We start from the raw sequence: 1,378 nt of genomic DNA on the forward strand, positions 1-1,378 counted from the left end.
ACCACACAATCAACCAAAGAGCAGTCTACACACATTGTGAACCTATGAGACAAACTATTTTTACATCAATTGAGAGAAGAAACTGCTATATTTGCATTTCAGAAAACCCAAACCGGAAATCCAACCGGAAAAGCTTAAGTGAAATAAGTCCTCTTCTCTCACCCATTTTATGTCCAACTTTCAAAACAGATACATTTGAATCATACCAATTTGAAATGCTGTGACATAACAATAACTGAAATACTATTTCATCTCAAAATTTGAAAAGCACGAATTAAAATTTCTCAGGAATTAAATAAATCTAAAGCTAGCAGAGCTGACAGAGGTAATGACTCATAAACTGTGCTGGTATTTCTACATGGCAGCATGTTTTCACCTTGGGAACAGAGACCCTTTGTCATCTCGAATTACATGAGTTTTGAATTGTGCATTCACGACTTCATACCTTTCATAAAATACATCATCCTATACATATTTTCTTTGATTTTTTTTTTCAGCTACAAAAATCAAATCGGTTTTGTCAAATACTGTCTAGTAGAGCCCTTTGGTGCTTGGATCTTGAAATCAGACAAACCCACATTCTACATGGCAATCATGTTACAATATATAAATGTGTCAAATCAGCATACTACACACCTTAAATTTAAAAACACCCCATACCATTTATTGTATTACTTCGGACAGATTGTTTAGCAGTCCCGGGCTTCAGCTGCCGCTTCTTTAAAATGGACATAATTATACTTTCCTCACAACGTTTTATAAGAATTCAACGAGATAATACACATTAATGCAGTGCGTGGCATGTAGTAATTCTCAACGGCAGTGCAATGGTAAGATAACTTATCTGTCTGGCCTTAGCATCCTCATTTTAGAAACTTTTTTTTCAAAGCAGCTTGGAGACTCGACAAAAGGGTGGGGCTTTGGCGTCTCACGCTCTCTACTAATCTCTGTAAATTTAATAGACCAAGAGTTACACATGCCGGCGACTGGGTGGGGTAGGAACGAGAGCGTCCGCCTGTCCCCTTCGCGGCAGCCGCGACGCAGATGCCGGCCTGGAGCCAGCAGGTCGGGCCCCAGCTGCATTTGTTCTTTCTTTCTCCCGGCCGGTCAGCGGCTCTGGCGATGAAAACACTACCACGTGGCCTGCAGCCTCGGCATCGGGCGCCTTCGCCCAATGGCGAGCCACGTCACGGAGTTGGGGGCGGACCTCCAGCAAGGCAGGTCCGCCCACCGCCGCCTCCAATTGGTCAAAGATGCGCGGCAGCATGGGCTCGTGGCCAATAGAGGCCTGAAGCTTGGACCCCGCCCTCTTAGTTGCACTGTTCGGCGGCACTGGCGGGAGGGGCGGGGCGAAGCGGGACGGGGCGGGGCCAGGGCG

This window comes from Myotis lucifugus, unplaced genomic scaffold, assembly GCF_000147115.1.
Source record: "Myotis lucifugus unplaced genomic scaffold, Myoluc2.0 scaffold_100, whole genome shotgun sequence".
NCBI classification, from domain to species: domain Eukaryota; kingdom Metazoa; phylum Chordata; class Mammalia; order Chiroptera; family Vespertilionidae; genus Myotis; species Myotis lucifugus.